General features: G+C 38.1%; 1 protein-coding gene across 8 annotated transcripts in view; it reads left to right on the top strand.

Moving 5' to 3' along the window:
- CHRM3 (cholinergic receptor muscarinic 3) overlaps positions 1–16,825 on the top strand; it is a 274,880-nt gene that overhangs the window by 13,690 nt on the left and 244,365 nt on the right. For 2 of the 8 annotated variants that reach the window (XM_035322251.1, XM_035322250.1), the window contains exon 2: positions 2,236–2,301. The exons of the other annotated variants lie outside the window; for them this stretch is intronic. The gene's annotated coding sequence lies outside the window, so the exon portion shown is untranslated. The remainder of the gene's footprint in view (positions 1–2,235; positions 2,302–16,825) is intronic. 8 annotated transcript variants of the gene reach the window in all.

The following is a 16,825-nucleotide window of genomic DNA, read 5'->3' as shown; positions in this document are numbered from 1 at the left end:
GATCAGAAGTGAAATGTTTTCTCCTTTACAATCAGGGATACTGCCTTAGTGGGGAATTTTCTGGCTCCCGTTGATTACAGTGACAGGACAGATTTGACGTAGGTAGATTGCCAGTGCTCTCCTGCCCTATAGCTATTGCCGTAATCAGGGTGGAAAGAATTCCTCCATATGCTCACACAAATTGAGTCATTTTTTTTTTTTTCTCCTTTACTTAATAGTCTGCCCTTTGCAGGAGGGATTCCTGTGCTGGGCCTCAGTTGCAGACCACTTCTCCACCAGAAGTGCAGCGTTCCGGCAAGCCAGCAGAAAGAGTGAGAATGTGAACAGGAATTGCCAGACCATCACAGTCCATTAATTTTACCTTAATTATACTTTGGCCCATGATTAATGCAGGTCATTGCTGCCTGGTCACATTGTAGATCATGCTGAATATTGTACAATGACAAGTACAACTCCTCTGAGTCGTTTTGACTCCTTTGCTTAAACAATCATTGTTTAAACAGGGTAAGGAAACTGTTTATTTTAAAAATGTTTCCAAGAAGTCCTAATCCCCTTTTGGGGTAAATGGAAGTGTTTCTTGCTGCAAGATTCCTTTCAACAGTAAAAAGCAGGCAGGTTGAATACTGAAAAAGAGACAGAAAAGGTAATCAAAGTGCTGTTCTGATTTCTCAGTGAGTCAAGGGACAAAATTTCTTGGCGAAAGGTCATGTTTGCAGGTCAAGAGATGAGTTGGTCAGGCTAAAAGTATGTGCCTGAGAGGTGTTTTCGGGAGATGATGCTGGACCAGGAGTACTTAGAAGCAGTCCTGCTCAGTGCCTGCATATCTGCAACACTCTCATCTCTGCCATAGGAGCATCGTCAGGTAAGGGAAGGGAAATCATTAGCTTAGGATAGATCATTCATTCACCATCCAGGCTGTGTGCTTTGTTCTAAGGAGTTTTGAATATTGTGTTCATTTCCCTGCTCCAAACACACAGCTCTTCTGGTTTGCAGCGCTCACAGGTTGTAGTTACACCTTGTGTAACCAGCTGGCATCCACCTGAGCAAGAGCTTGCCATCACATCCCTTTTGTCCTTAGCAAGCATCCTTCTTTCTGTCCCATTAGCAATTCAGATGTTTCATTTCTCCATGTTTCATACCACACAGTATAGCTCCGATGGGAAGGTTCAGAGCCCATGTCTCATGGACAGGGAGGAGCTGGCTGTCCAGTAGCCCTGACCCCAATGTCACTGTGCTGACCACTGAGCAGCTCTCCAGGTGTCATGCTTTGCGTTCTGGTGTTTTCAGGGGAGCTCCTGTGCATGGAAGTGTGTGACAATAAAACACAGCAGTCCTGGAGAAGCTGGGCTGTCTGTGCTGCAAGAGAACAGGCACAACTGTGACTGACAGTTGCTGCGTGCCTTGTTCCTGTTCATCACTCAGAGCCTTTCAAAAAAGCCCTGCAAGGGAAAGCACAACAGTTTGAAACTTAAATGTATTCTGGGGAAGTCACAAATGTATGCCAGAGGTTCAGTTTCCCCCCCACCTTGGAGAATACTGTTTGGCATGAGTGATAGTTGTAAGCCCTGAGCATGGGCTTTTCTTTCAAACCTAAGTTGCGTGTTTTTTTTTTTTTTATTATTATTATTATTTTTCCTGCCTTTTCCTGGTAAGTTGAGTATAACGGATTTGTTTGACAGAAGATTCAGTCTGGTCTGTGTTTTGCCAGGGAAAAAAAAGCAAACAACACATGAACAATAGTGTTTCAGGTTGAACAACAACAACAACAAAAAATCTGTTGGCTTCACAGTTTTATTTAAAAGACAAAAGATTAATACTTCAGAGTTTCTTGTCTGTTTATACAAGAAACAATGCAAGAGGATTAAAAGTAGAGTCACTTCAAGACATAAAGTAAGTTAAATTCTTTGACGAAATTACAGAAGAAAAAAACACATTTAAAAGCAAAACCATTTGCATGTAGTCTTAGTAAACGTTATTTTCTTGGGAGCTGTTTGTTTACTGGCACCTTCTTTCCAGAGTAATGAATAAGGCAACAAATGCGTTTATATGCAAGTACATTTCTGCAGCCTGTACTTCTTGCTCCAGGATTGCAGGACTCTGACAGGAACTTCCATAGATGGTGAATGAGTCTCTTCAGTGTTAATTATATATGCATAGATATGATATGTCTTCAGAAGCTCAAAATTCTTCACTTGTCTTCATGTACAGTTATGTGAGGTTTTTTTTTGCTTGTAGGACCTGATGGTAGCTTTCCTGCAGTGATGAGCAAGTGGGAGTAGGAGGGAAAGAGCTCTTCTCGCTGTGAGTCCTACATAATTACACGTAAAATGATGGAACGAGTTAAGGCTAGGATGTCTGGGGATATATGCATATGTACAGGTTAATACAGAAACAGGAGCTGCATTTCTTACATCATTTTCTTAATCTTCCTATATAAGGCTTCCATCAGCCTATGCAAAAAATCAAAAATAATGTTTATTTGTCAACAATTCCTTTCTACTGATTACAAGAACAAACTGTCCCAGCTATATGTATTCTTTACGTAAGTACCTGAATACTTTGACCACAAAGCTGTTCCACTCTCTAATGTACATGTATTCTTCATTGCTTCATATCTCAGGGAGTTTTGTTCTTGTGTGGAAGTAAACATGAATGTTCCGTCTTTGCTATTTTAAGGAAGAAGTGGAAACTTTCATAGGTGAAACAAGGAGTTGAAATATAAACTGAAACAGACTTCAAGTTGAAGTTCAATTTTGGGGTTGTAAACTGCTTTTGTAAGACTTGACTGTATCTTCATTGCTTCTTTTAGACACAAATATGATTGCAAAACACTTAGCATTTCTCTGATGTAACAGGATGGGATGAGTGCTGGTCTGAGGAGCTGGAAACTCTTGCATTTTCATTCACAGTCTCTGCTGGCTTCTGTGGGGGCAACCAAGTAATGAGAAAAGCATTTTACTAAAAATTGTAACTCCCTACTGTTCCTGGCCCCCCCCCCCCCCCCATCTTCCGTCACCTGCTGGTTTGTACATCTAGAGTGTAGAAAAACTGTGATCTCAAATCTCTCTTTAGGTGGTCTTATGATATAAATGTATCCTTTTATTTATATTTTCTAAATTTTAGAGGTTGTTGGCTTCTTACCATCTGTCACTATATAAATTTTAAGTACTGGTATGCCTCTTATCGACTCCTATTTTTGATTTGCCTTTGATTGAAGATAAAGTGCCAGCAATCGCGTTTAAGTTTAGTATGCTGCTTTGGCATCAAGATAACACCCTGCTAGAGATATTAATCAGTAGTAGGAGAGTTGTAAAACAATCATATGAAGCTCATAACAATCCCAGCTTGTGACTTTGGATACTGAATAGCCTTTCATGTGATGCCAGTATAGATCTGTGAGAAATAAGTAGAACATCCTTTTGGTAATAAGGTGCTTAACTCAGATGAATGAAACTGGAATTGGTTCAAATGTGCCCAATCCTTTCCCAGCAGCATACTAGAGAAAACTATCTGTTTAATTCTTCTACAAGAGCAAATAGTAGTTAATGAACTCACCTCTCTAGAAACAGAGTTCCATTATGTTTTTTGTTGGTGTGATTTTTTTTTTTTTCTTAAACATAATTTCAAATGTTCTGTGGCTTGGTCCTTTTCTCTTTAATTCTCTTGTTTCCTCAAGTTCTGTTTTCACTTTGCAAATGGTAACTAATTAGAAGCTGTACAACGTGAACTAAAGGCTTATTGACTTAATTTTTTTTGTTAACAGCAAAATTATTGTGTTGCCTTGCATATCTGGTTTGAATATTTGTTTTGATTTATTATTATTATTAACCATTTTGAATGGGAGCAAGTATAAAGTGCTATGTAATCTGATGAATATACTTAGTGTACATAATTTCTCACCTAATACTGATGAACATTTTATTTTAGTAATCATTAGTAATCTATATTTTATTTAGTAATCTATATTTTTAGTAATCCAACTCTGATACATACTTGAGAAATCCTTGATATTGGTCTCATTGCAGTAAGGTTTTTCTATGAAACATGACATAGTTTTACATTTTCATACATTATTGTAGTTTCTATGCTTGGATAAATTATACTATAAGCACATTTATGCTATCTATGTTTTCCCATCGGGGAGAGGAAATGTTGGCATGTAGGAAGAATACTGTTGCTCTAAGCAGACAGGGTGTGGCTGAAACACAAAGATTTCATCCGCAGGTGAACCTTTAAAGACTACCAGGATCACTTCACTCACTTCTGAAGGCACATAAGTGTAAATTCTTACATTTCCTATGCCATGTGACGGTTTAATTTTAGGAAATGATGGATACATTGACGTAAACTGCAGGAATGATGCAATTGTCTAAAATGAAAATTCTGCTGCTAGCTCAAGGTTAAGGCTCATCCCTAAGAATGACATCAGATACTTGGTTACAAATTAATACGGAACTGCTCTTAAAAGCTTATGGCAAAGATTCTACCTGTGTAGTGGTTCCCACCAGCAAGTTTGTGGGGTTTCCATGCAGTACGGATTCCTATGACTGACATGGTGATTCCCATGGAGACACAATTGCTTGTACATTGCTCTTCGAATCAAGATAACAACCAAAGGTAAATCATGTTTTCTTGTTGTGCAATGAAAGCTTATGTTTCTGAGATCCTGAAAAACTGTTGCACCTTTCTGGATGATGCGAAGTATGTTGCTTATTTTTACTGTACAGTGTTTTGCATGGCTATGCTCCATCAATATATGGATTTATTAAAAGCTCTGGGATGATATAAGAACCTGTTGTAAACCATCCAAGCTCTTGTGTCTTAAAGTTCTTTTAAAAAACAAACAAACAAAAAAAAACAGTTCAGAGGTGAGATATTATGAAGTCAGGCAGATATTTCCATTCAATTTCTGTATGCCATTCTTCTTTTCCTGAGACCAGATAAAACATGCTTCAGTTAGGTGGTGTCATTTGTTAGCACACATTGGAAAAGAGCCTGAGATCCTTCTTGTCACCTTTTTACATTGTTAATATATGGCTATAATAGTAGCTGTTTTGCTAGAAGATAATTTCACTTGATGTGAGTACTATAGTCTTTCCTCCTTGGCTGTGATGTACTACTTTTGCTTATTTTATTAAAAGCACAAACAAATGTAACTTTACCATATGGTGTAATCTTCTCAGATGCACATGTATGTATCTTAAAATGAATTGTATTGTACTTTGCTCTTAATTTTTCTTCTTTTTGTTTCTTGAAAAGCTGATCAGTTTCAGATCTGTTTATTTCTTTAAAAATATGTAGTCATTAATACAATAGAAAAGATAAAGTGGTTTCTGAGGCCTCATTAGAAGAAAGATGTGGATCTCTTAGAATGGGTCCAGGTGAGGGCCATGAGGCTGATCAGAGGGCTGGGGCCCTCTCCTGTGAAGAAAGGCCAAGGGAGCTGGAAAAGAGGAGGTTCATTGTGGCCTTTCAGTACTTAGAGGAGGCTTTAAAGATGGAGAGCAACATTTTTGCAGGGAAAGATAGTGATAGGAAAGGGGGAAGATTTAAACTAAGAGGGGAGATTTAAATTGGATGGTAGGAAGAAATTATTTATTTATTCTGAGGGTGGTGAGTCACAGGAACAGGTTGCCCAGAGAAGCTGTGGGTGCCCCGTACCTGGAAGTGTTCAAGGGAAGGCTGGATGGGGCTTTGGGCAACCTGGTCTGATAGGAGGTGTCCCTGCCCACAGCAGGTGGTTTGAACCAGGTTATTCATAAGGTCCCTTCCAACCCAAGTGGTTCTGTGGTGAGAAATAGAATGGAGTAAGTTGAAAGGACGTTTTTTTTTTATTACTTTCTTATGAAATAATAAATTTCAGATACTAATGAGATAACTTGATAATACTGATTAGAATCTCAGCTTTCCACTGAGATTGTGGCCAACATGCAGAACTATCTCCAAAGGTGCTTGTATCTGAAGATAGTAAGTAGGCTTGTTTAGTTTATTTGAAATGGTTGAAATTCAATGAATTTGAAAGTATCACTTTAAAATGACTTCTGATGTATGAATGACCTTTAAAAATATAGTTAGGATCTTTTTCATATATTGGATGGAAAGGAGGTATTTTGGATTTTTGCTTCTTTAGGACTTCCAGTAGTGTTTAGAGTAACATAAGTCTAGTCAACTTTCTCAGTCTGAAGTACTTTGGATAAACAAAACATTTTCTTGAAATTTGTGGAGAAATAGGAATGCTTACTAGGGAAGAATTGAAACTAACAAGGTCAGTTTAGTTGAGATTGACATTTTAATATCTGCCTGAATAATTGTGGTACGTGAGTAGAGTTGCTGCTCTGCCTCCTTCACTGGATTTTATCTCTCTAGTGCATGCCAGTTGTTAGCATGTGTTGCAGCCTGGCTTATTCAGAAATTAAAGCTTACCCAAAGTAAAATGTATCTCTACCATTTTCCAAAACCTGCCTATTTATCAAAAGTGAAGATTATCTTTTTTTTTTTTTTTAAACCTTGCCTAAGTGATGGAACCTAAAAATGTACTTGACACTAATATTTCTACTACACTAAAGGGAAAAGTGAAACAGCCTGGGGAGGGCTGGATACCCCTAAGTACTAAGCGGCTTGAGGAGAGAGGGATGAAGATGCGCTGTCTGCAGTGACCAGGTAGAGATTGGAGCAGAAATAAAAGCATCAGGCAGCTTTGCACTTGTTGGCCGTCCTGCATTACGGGAAAGAAAGCCTTCCTCTCAGGCTTCTCCAGCTGCAGATGACCCAACTCTCCTGAGGTGTCTAGCTGTCCTGGGTGTGGGCACCTAAAGGTGGCTGAGGTGGGCACTAGGCAGCAGGGCTGGGGCCTGAAGGATGGGCACGTGAGGGGAAGCAGTGTGAGGAGCGTGGGGACCATGTGGCCACCTGAGGAAGGAATATGCAAAATCCATCCTTTGTAAGAGCCTGATGTGCTCGGAGTTGCTCCTCTCCTGCATGGTGCCTCATGTGAGCTGTATGGGAGGTGGCAGGTTCAGCATGACTTCTGCAGTTCGTTGGTCCTCGTTGCCAAAGGAGGGAGCAGCATCTCCTCTGTGCCACCAGAGCAGGTGATGCGCTATTTCTAGTGACTCCTCCTGTCGAGTGTGTAAGCAGTCCCAGAAGCAAGGAATGGAAGTTGGGAATACACTCATCACTTCATTACACTAATTACGTTATCAATAAAGTATATCCTAAACAGATTAAGGACAGGCTGCCTTCTCAAAAGGAGCTGTTCAAAATGAAGCCTGTCCATCTCTTCAGAACTGAAAATCATTTTTGCTAACAGTCTAGAAATAAAGATGAAATCATTGACAATTATGCTGTCTATGCATTTTATCAAGCCAGTAAATAACTGACAGTCATTCAAAGGACTTGTACAGCTGAAGCAGTCAGTTTCTGAAATTGAGAATGGCAGACCCTGGTTGTGGGTCTGGGGACCGCAACCTGAAATGTGGACTTTGAAAGGGCTAGTGACTGAGCCCAAGTCCCCTAGGTGGTGCTGTAGAAGAAAATGCTAGTGTTATTACCATAGTTCAATATATACAAAAGGCTGTTTTTAGGTTGACTCAAGTACCTCAAGTATTTCTGATCACAGACCACTTGTTTTCTGATTTATCCTCATGACATAGGATTGAGTCCGTGTTATTGAACGATTACCACTATTACCACAGAAGGATAAAAATATACCCCTCTTTTGGAAAACTTAGCTTCAGTTTAAGTCTAAATTTTGTTTTGCTTTGTTTTGTATCTGACAGTACTAAACATACTAAACATCCTCCTGAGTATTCTTTTTTTTTTTTTTACGGAAAGCAGAAAACTTTGCATTTTTGTCTCTTCATGGTCTACGTATTGAAATATTTCTAAAAGACCATATTACTGATAGCAAGTATATTTTTAAGCCTATGAGTACTGCTCAGTGGAAGGAATTACTCAGAGTATTTCTTCTAAAGTAATATGTAAGCAAAGCTAACAGAATTGCATGTTGTTTATATTGGTTTAGTGATGACGCTCAAATTTCACTAATTTGAACAAAAATCTGAATAGTGCTGTTTACATTGGGGAAATTTAAAACTAATACAACACATCTTCCTAAATCTGTGTGCCCCTCTGCTTTAACAAATTCTGTAGCGAGAATATCTCTCCATAAAATTTGTTTCCTCAGCAAATTGTAAAATACAGGAAGACCTATTCAGGAGTCTAAACCCTTACTGCAACAGTTCAAAGAAGAATTGAAGATGGTATGTTGGCTGCTGTGTGCTACTTGTTTTGGAGAACTCTATGGGAGCTGTTCTTTCACAACGAGCTAATAATCGGATGATGCTTAGTTAAAGTTTTCTTCTTGCTTGGGCATAATGATACAAATTAGTCATAGCTACTTAGGATTCAAAATACGTGGATCTTACATAATCTGTGTTCTCTTAAAGAAGATGCATTCAAGAAAGATCCCCTGTGCTTTCAGACAACAAAAATATTTTAAAAATTTAATGAGATTTAATTTAAAAAGCTGTTTTTTCAGGTGCTTCTGATGGTACTCTAGTAGTATACTACTTGTTTAATGAATTTTTCAGTAGTGTTAGTTAATAGCGTTGTGTTGCTTTGCTTTTCAATTTCAGTTAAACTTCCCAAATCAAAACACTGCTGCCCTTTCTCCTCATCCCACCAATCTTAAACAGGAAGAGCAGAGCAGAGGTCTCCCTGTCTGGATCTGCATCCAGAAATGATGCTTCTTCCAAGTGCATGTGCACAGATGCTGCTGGGGACTTCTCATTCAACCATGCACAGCAGGGAATGATTATTGCCTTACCATTTGCCTGATGGAGGAGATAAAGTTCTTAAAGAAGGAAGCCTTCCCAGTTTGCCTTCATTGATTCCCATCCAATATCTGTGAATAGATGGGTGACCTCTGGAAAGCTGGAAAGAAAACATCAAAATGCCATGTTCTCAGTCAACTTTGTCTCCAGTATATCATTAAGTACTTTAACATAATAAATTACATTATTATATGTAAAATACATTAAGTAATTTAACATAATAAATCAAAAATGATTTCTGGTAACATCAGTTCAATAGCTGTTGTGAATGTTAGCACAATAAAAATCCTAAAAGTTTGAGATAGCTGTATGATTAGTCCTGAAAGAAAACTATGTTGTTAGTACTCTTCTTTTTATTCTTCCACCCTATGGAAGTCTCAGGAGAAAGACAAAAGTATGGCTTATGTGCCTGTGTGCACCCTACAGTTTGTTTTATGACTGTGCTATTAATTTATGCTTTTTTTAAAGTCCAGGAAACAGTGCTTGCAATATGCAGTAAAATACACAACAGACTTTCATAGGATTTAAAAATCTGTTAATTTTTTTTTCTTTTTTACTTGGCATACATTGCATTTCCTGAAATCAATACACATTCATGGAGAAAGTTTATTTTTGCATTATTTTCTGTTTAACAGTTAAATCTCTTCCTGCTGATTGTTGCCTTGGATTTTATGTGCCTTTTCTGACTGTCTGCACCGTGAACTCAAAGTTCTTGCATGGTGAAATGTTGAGAAGATTCTTGCAGTATCATGGATTTGGAAGGTGTTACAGCAGAAAATCAAAATCTTGAAACTTTCTCTTAAGAGCTGCACTGCTCCAGAGTTTTCACTTGAATTCTGTGAAAGTGCTTTGAGCTGCATGATGGTCCCAGTTCCCAAACATTTTCTTCTCCTGTGAATTTCTTAAAACCCAGCTGATCTATACCTGACTATCTTTGGAAGCTTAAATATTTGTGGCTTCAAAGTCTTGAGCAGTTGTAGCAGCACCACTGACCTATCAAGAAACATCCCCCCCTATTTTATTATGTATCTGCAGTAGGCCATCTCTGCTCTCACTTTCACACTTATTCTGTAGTCAGGTCAAGAAAAGGAGAAAACTATTTTTGGCTTGGTTGGCATCTTAAGTGTCACTTACCTACTATTATATACATTCATTTGAAAAATAAATTAAAAAAAAAAAAAAAGGAAAAATGGGCAATTCGCTTCTTCCCCCTTCCCATAAGAACTTTTAGCTAATAGGCTGGGAGCCAGGAGAATGGGTACTCTTGTCTCTCTTCTTCAAACTGGGGTTGGTCTCTCTGGGCAGTTCACAGTCCCTGCTGACCCAAGCATCTGGTCTCATTTTTAATGTTGGTATAATTAGCATTTTGTATATATTCAGCTGATGCTATACTCAGTCATTGTAATGAATGTTTGAAACAGAGTTCAGATCTCAGCCATTTATCATACTTGGACCTCAAAACTTTTGGCACAAATCTGCCAAATACATGTTCAGAGGTATCTGTTAACTTCTGACTGCCCTAGTAGGGCATGGTTTTGCTTCAGAAACAAGTAACTCAGGAATCACAATATCGGACCTGCCATTGCTCTGTGATGATAAAAGCAAGGTTATCACAAGTGGCACAGAAAAAGCATGGGCAGAAATGAGGTCTTAAAATAAGTAAATAAATGATCCTATATTAGCTGTGAATTTCTTCAGGAGTCAGTGGTGCAGGTGCATTGCCTGTTCCTCTTGCAGCTTTTCCATAGGGGGCAGAGAGAGATGCAAAAGGTCGTGTGTTCAGATCCTCCTGATCCACCATGTGAAAGGCATGGGCATTTATTATGAAAGAATTACTGAAAGGGAATACCTGCAGGAAGGGACCTATATATATACCTATTAGTATGTGGTTGAGTCAATGTGGTTTGCTAGCATACAATTAAGGAAAACAAATCAGATACCAGTTTAGCATAGAAATATGAGTAATATAGCACTCAAAACTAAATATTTGTGCTATTAACTTTGTATAAAAGCTCAAAGAGCTTCTTGATTTTATTTGCCGATTTGTGACTGATGAAAACAAGGATTGCAAAACACGTGAATATGTCCTCTATAGCGATGCCTGAATATGATGGTGTCTGACAACCACAGTCTGAAAAAGGAAAGTCCCGTTTTCATTTAGGAAAAAATAAATGCAGATGGAAAATTCTAGGCTTCTGACAACCATAATGGATTTCTGACATGATGGGATTATCTAACTTTCAATCCAAAACATGCGTATAGTCTCTAACCCAAAGAAACAAACAGAAGCAAGGGAAAGGAAAAAAGGCTTCGGAGGAATCTCCAAAATGCAAACAGTTTGCTTGAAAGGAGCAGTGTGAAGCATGGGGCAGAGAGGCATGCGCACTGGCATAAGCAGTATTTTCTCTTTGGACAGAGATACTGGATTTGCAGAACGGTTTTGCTTCTTACAAAACTCAGCAGAAAGAACATAACGTACCTAAAAAAAGAAACAGTATACATATCCTGCAAAATGAAGTGATTTGTTTAATAAACTACTACATCCCCTAGTTGGAATAATTTCCTTTAACATGATGGAACATGGGTGTTGCTTATGTGTTTGACAATGAAACTTGAAGTGTTAGGTAACCAAAGGTGAAGCATTTGGAGGGAAAAATCTAATTGTATGTGAGCATAAGTAGAAGTTAGATGGTGTACCAAAATCTTTTCCATCACATCTGATTCCATAACCAGGAATGTTTTATATACAAATTAATAAATTAAAACAAAAACAACCAAGGATATTACAGTTTCTATTAAGTATCAGAGAAAAATAGAATATAAGCCATCACTGAAGATCACATCCTTTAAGACCTCATAGCTAGAAGTGATATGATGTAGTGGTGAAAAGAGGACCTTTCAAAAGCCAGCGGTCAGACTTTAAGATGATGCTGGGGGGTTTAAAGGGCAGACAAGCAGGAAAAAATAGTAAATATCTTCAGCTTCACCGAAGAGGTAAATGTGAATGCTTTAGGATGGCATTCTGATCAGTAAGAGATGCCCATAAGGTAACTTTTATGAGGTCTTACCAGAACTGGTCCCTGCTGTGCTGCTGCAGTGAGGCTGTCTGGAGTCTGGTCCTCCCCAGCTTCAGAAGGACCTTTTCCTTCTCTCCCAAGGTCAGTCTTTCCATTGGTCTGTGCACTGGTTTGCCAGCTGCATTGCAGGTGCATCCCAGGGGTCCATCTTGCTGTTGCTTTCTGTCACCGCTTTACTAAACTGAGACTTCTGTATGTAAGGCACCAAGCTAGGAATATTGCTGCGGAGTCATAAATGATGCGTGCATGAATTATTCATTAAATGTTGATGTACAGGTCCATTGGTGTGAAGCATAGAAGCACCAGTTATTTCAGTTTATTTTTATTCTTCCTGGAGAGCTGGAGACTTTTCCACATTGGCAGACTCTCACAGGTTTGCATTTATGTTATTCAGAAAAAGGGCAAGGGTCAAATGTCAAGTTCCTTTATGCTGGTAGAGGCAAACATGTCACATACTGGTTATGTTGGAAATGTGCTTGAAGTCACTGGCAGAGTCAACAGAAGAGTAAGGTATTGATTTCTTTGCTGCTGTTTTACTGAAGCTATATTTATATTCTATAAGCTATAGCTTATATAGGGTGTGAGGCAGGAAAGATTCACTTATTTTTTTCTGTAAAAGCAATAGCCAGAAGGTCTCATAATGATTGTAGCAGGCAAACAGCATAGGAACAATTAAATATGTTTTTACTTATATTTGTGCGTAGTAAGTGTTAGGGCATTTGGGGAAGTTTCTGGCTTTTGGATGTGTGTGTATGCATGTCCTGCTTTTCAGAGATCACAAAATCAAGTGGTTGCTTAAGAAAAAGACCCTTGATTGTGTGTTTCTGTGTGTCTAGTAATCCTTAGTATAGAAGTCTGGTGTTCGCCTGTTGGTGGTTGGAAGAGGAATTCAAGCAGCTTCTCTGGGAATAGAGTAGCAAGATTTATTTGGATGTTTTGGGGAAAAAAATATTTTGCAGGTTAGCAAATAGCCCTGAAAATAACATCTTAGTATTGATTTAAAAATAGCTTGAAGGATATGGCCTAACTACTGGTGGTGATTACATCTCCCTAAAATCTTCTAGCCAATAACACTTCATGACTAGAGTGGGGGAACATCTTGTTGTTGGTCGTCAGATCTAGTTGAGTTGATGCAAAGTAATGGTATTGATTAAACATATAATTTGCTGTTCATGAAACAGGTTTTGCTCTACTTCCTTTGCAGGACCCAAACGTTTGATCTGAGTACTGTGGCTTAATGAGTTACCATAGTTCAGCTGAGCTGCATTTTACCTTGAATTTGCAAAGAGCAGAAGGTGTGAACCTGATTATGACGGTGAGTTATGTGATGTGCAGCACCTGAGGAAGCCCCAGGAAGGCAAATTTATGTTGGAGGTCTTTAGGAATCACTGGCCTAAATTATTGCAAATAATATTTTTTCAGCTTTGTCACAGAGAGTGTTTCTGCCCTGGATAGAATGTTGATTCCCTGTGTCACTGATCTAGTTTAATTAAAAAAAAAAAAAAAAAAAAAAAAAAAAGCTTTGTCTGCATCTTTTAAATAGTTTGGACAGCCTATTTCTTCAGGAAAGTTGTGTCAAGTTTAATTTAAAAAAATATATATTTTTGTATGGCTTAAAATGTGCCATATTAGACTAAATATAATCTGAAACTATATGCAGACACATGCACACCAGAGTTTCCATAGGTGTAATTCAAATGCTTTTTAATTAATACCTTCAGTAAAATGGATTGACAAATCTTATTCATTTATAACTTGCAAGCAGTGGTTTGATAGCTGGAAATAGGTGGGTAGTTTTCTGTGTTATTTTACAAGTATCAATTGGAGCTGTTTGCAACTTCAAACCTTGTAGCTAAAAGGAAAAAAAAAAAAAAAAAAAAACAAACTGAAACCTTTCAATTGAAGGCAGTAGCTGTTGAGAGTAAGACTTGGGTAACAGTAGCTGCTGAGAGTAAGACTTAGGTAATCAGGAGTAATCAGGAATAGGTTATCACTTGATTGAACTCGAGAGCCTTTACATATGGGAGAAGGGGAGATCCTGGTACCCTTCCTTGACTGAGGGACCCTAAGGTAGTGCCAAGCACTTCTAGCCAGTGAGATACTGTCCAAGGGGCAGCTGATAAGATATGAACCCTGTTTTTCTGTTTTTAAATTATATACAAGTGCTCATAGGGTAGCAGGAGGGCTTGGTTTGGTGTACACTTTGAAGATCTGTTCCTGCTTTGACATTGCTGAACAACTCGGGCATGTACAGAGTCAGGGTTCAGGTATTTTTCAGGCAGTTTGTGAAATCCAAAGCCCGTAGGGGCTCAGAGGCTAGGCAGGTTATTTGAAGGCTGCTCTTTTCTGCCTACATATCTGAATTTCATCCAGTCCCTGCATTGATCTGGGCCTAATGACCTCACAGGATCAAATGAAAAAATCTACCCTAAACTATGGGAGAAACAGATTTGTTTTAAGCGCCTTGTTTAATTTGGGTATCCCCTGCAAAGGAGCTCGGATGGAAAGCAGTATATCACAGTGCTTATATAAGTGCGCTTTGGGGTGAGACATTTGTGCTTTAATTCAGTAAAAAAAATCATGATGGGTTGCAGAATTTTGAGGTAATGGCTGTGTATAACTTGTTAAGGACTTCCCAGGCCTGCACTGTCTCTCTCCTCCTTGCCCCCAGATAGATAAAGATAGATGGTAGATAAAGTTAACCAAGGAAAAGAAATCAAGAGAACTTACTATAGCAGTTTCATTCTTCCAAGGGTTAGTGTTTTCAGCCAGTATGTATGAAAACAAGTGCAACAAAGACAGAAAAAAAAAACCACAGTATTTAGTGTGAATTCAAGTTACATAACATTTGTAGAAAGAATGGAAAACAGAAAAACAAACAAACAAACAAAAAAAAACACTAATCCTCTAACCTGGGCAGTAGGGCTTAATTCAGCATAAAGTGTTTTTGTTTGTTTGTTTGTTTGTTTTTTGGGGGGGATTAATTAATGCCTTACATTTAATGAATAGTTTCTTAAATATAAACAAATTAGAGTTATTTTAAAACGTATTAAGAATAGCTTCAATTGAATATATGGGTACAGACGGAATTCACAAGAGTCATATCAAGGCAGCAGCATGTAATTGAAAATTACTTTGTTTTTAACACGGAAACTGAAGATTAAGTTCTGCATATTCAGATTATAAAAAAAATTACTCAAAAGTCAGTTTGAAGGAAATAAAATATTTGAGCTTTAAAATAAAGTTTTTAACTATTTCCAAAGTTTAAGAAAAAATGCCATTTTATAGAGCATATTTAATTTTTTTTTTTAAATCCAATTGCAAATGAACCCTTCACTTCAAAGGTTAAAAAAAGGTTAAAAAAAAAAAATGCCAGCACAGTGAATGTGATTTTTGTGAAGCATTCTGACTTCAAGAAAGCAGCTTTCTTTGGTGGATAATTGTTCAGTTTTTTTTTTTTTTTTTTTTTTTTTTTTCCAACTAACTCTTGTATAAGGTGGCTTATTTATGCACTTTTTATTTGTGCACGTTTTATTTTGTATGGCACATTTCCATTTCATCTTGGGAGCTTTATAAAGATTAAGCTTTATAGAGCCCTTTTTTTCAGATATTATCCCCATTACACAGGAAGGTAAGCAAATACAGAGGAAGGTTAATTGAATTGCCCTGCTGCAGCATGTGAGTATTGGAGCTGGAACTACAATTCGGGAATGATCGTTCCCAAGTCAGTACTTTAATCTAATATAGCACAGGAGTCTTTCCTCTAGAATTGCAACCATAGAAAAAAATAAAGGTAGAAAACACAAACTTAATAAGATCTTAAAATTAAGCTCTAAGGTATTTCTTTTCATCCAGTTAAGACCGTGTTTTCGTCTGTTATTTCCAATAACAGCCTTACTGCCACAGCATGTAAGATGAATGAGACCAATTGTGACCAGTAGGATCCTACTGTTCATTTTAGGGACCAGGCTTTGCCTTTGATCATACATCTTGTTTATGTTTTTGTATGTTTCAGTAAGTGGTAAGGCACGTGTATTTTTAAGGGCCTTTAGAAACTCAGCCTTCCGCTGAAGACCTCTTTAAAACAGTTTGTGTGACTAACAAAGGAGATTGTCTTGTAGTGATGACTTTATGGTATTGGCTATTTAAGCAAAATATTTACTATCACTATCAAGATAAAAGTAAATCCCTGGCACTCTGAAAAAACCATACCAGTGATCTCTGACACCTGTGGGTAGCTGACTTTTCCAAAGCAGTTTTGTTATTTCTTATAGCTTTAAGTCCTGTTCTGCATTCTTGTTTCACTTTAAATCAAGTTTGAAAGCTGAAATCTAGCTGTAAAGTATATCACATAATTTTCTGATTTCCAGTGTTGTTTGGAATAATTATTTAGTTAAAGTCTCTACTTTCTTCTTCTAAGTTGAGTTGCTGTGAATTGCCAGGTTTGGCAATTCTGTTGGACTTGTAGCAGAGGGGGAGGTACACAGTGCTGACACGGAGCCCAGTTGATGCCAAATCCCTCAAATACAAGGTAGTGCAAAGAGAGAAGGGGAGTATGGCAGGGAGGGGGCTCTGGCTCTCCCTTAGAAGGGATGCTCGTGCCTGCAGTGCAGCAGGACCAGCTGTAGGTAATGTGTTCCGTGTTGCAGAGTTTGCTTAAAGGTAGCCTTGGGGCTCTCAGTGAGAGAGACGAGAAAAGCTTCATAGTGGTGGAGAAAGAATTTGAGATCTGCTTTCTGCCTGTGTGCTTGGAGCTGCACAGCCCTCTCCCTGCTGAGCAGAAGGAAGGCTATGGATGCCTTGCACCCTTTGCAGGAGTGTTTCAACTGTGCATTATCCTGAACATTTAGCACAAATGTGTTTATGGAAAATTTAAGACTTTTACGTGACAGTAGAGGGGCAACAATCTCTCTC

The sequence above is a fragment of the Oxyura jamaicensis genome, chromosome 3 (genome assembly GCF_011077185.1).
Source record: "Oxyura jamaicensis isolate SHBP4307 breed ruddy duck chromosome 3, BPBGC_Ojam_1.0, whole genome shotgun sequence".
In the NCBI taxonomy this organism is placed as follows: domain Eukaryota; kingdom Metazoa; phylum Chordata; class Aves; order Anseriformes; family Anatidae; genus Oxyura; species Oxyura jamaicensis.
The sequence above is the reverse complement of the archived record's forward strand: the minus strand, read 5'-3'. Positions and strand labels throughout refer to the sequence as shown.